The following is a 1,344-nucleotide window of genomic DNA, read 5'->3' on the forward strand; positions in this document are numbered from 1 at the left end:
GTGAACTGGACATGATCAAACTGAGATATGGGAGATAGGGACCACCAAAGAGGGAGTCCATGTTAAGTGTGAAAAAGTTGGAAAATAGATCATGGACAGTTAGAATGTAAGGAAGGCTGAAAGTGTATGGGTAGATATGGGCCACCAAAAAGGGCGTCCATGTTTGGTGTGAAAGAGTTGGAAAAAGAGATCATGGACGGTAAAAAGGGCAGGAAGGCTGAGAGTAATGGGGAGAGAGGGGCCACCAAAGAGGGCATCCATTCTCTGGGGTCAAAGAGTTGGTGGAGAGGTCACAGATGATTAGAATGAAAGGAGGGTTGAGAGTTATAGTCCGGAGTGATCATGAATAAGTATCATTGTGAGAGCTGAAAATAAAGGGAAATGGCTGTTCTTTCCTTTCTAGCTGTTGTGAGGGAGGGCCAGGCAAGGAGGCATAGATACGACAGACAACTTAAGATGTGACAAGAAAATAAACAAAACAACCCCCCCAAAGAAAAGGTATAACAAAAATTGATGTGAAAATTAAGACTAGGAATAAGTGGGAGTGTAAATAGGTACATTCAAGGAGAGGGTGACAAGGAAAAAGCAAATTGGTGTGAAAAGTCTGACTAGGAGTAATTGAAAGGGTTAATACATTCAAGAAAAAGCAGAAATTAAAAGACAGACCAGATGAAAATATTGTAAAAGAAGGAGAAACGAGGAAAGGCTAAGAAACAAGGAACTAAAAGAAGACCAGAAAATAAGTAAAAGTGTTAATACATTCAAGAAAAAGCTGAAATAGAAAAGAAAACTAAAGAAAACAGAAAAGGGAACAAGAATTGGGAAAGGGAAGAAGTAAGACTAGTAGAAATAAGTAAAAGTGTAAATATATCCAAGAAAAAGCTGAAATAGAAAAGAAAATTACCTTGATAAAACTAAAGAAAACAGAAAAGGGACCAAGAAAGGGGAAAAGTAAGACTAGAAATAAGTAAAAGTGTTAATACATCCAAGAAAAAGCTGAAATAAAAAAAGGAAACTAGATAAAACTAAAGAAAACAGAAAAAATAGGGACCAAGATTAAGGGGAAAGGGAAAAGGCAAACAAAAAAAAAAAATGGCTTCAAAAGTAAGACTAGAAATAAGGTAGAGTGTTAATACATCCAAGAAAAACCTGAAATAAAAAAAGGAAACTAGATAAAACTAAAGAAAACAGAAAAGGGACCAAGATTAAGGGGAAAGGGAAAAGGCAAACAAAAAAAAAATGGCTTCAAAAGTAAGACCAGAAATAAGGTAGAGTGTTAATACATCCAAGAAAAAGCTGAAATAGAAAAGAAAATCGGATAAAACTGTAAAGAAGACTAAAAAG

Source organism: Eriocheir sinensis, chromosome 43 (assembly GCF_024679095.1).
Source record: "Eriocheir sinensis breed Jianghai 21 chromosome 43, ASM2467909v1, whole genome shotgun sequence".
In the NCBI taxonomy this organism is placed as follows: domain Eukaryota; kingdom Metazoa; phylum Arthropoda; class Malacostraca; order Decapoda; family Varunidae; genus Eriocheir; species Eriocheir sinensis.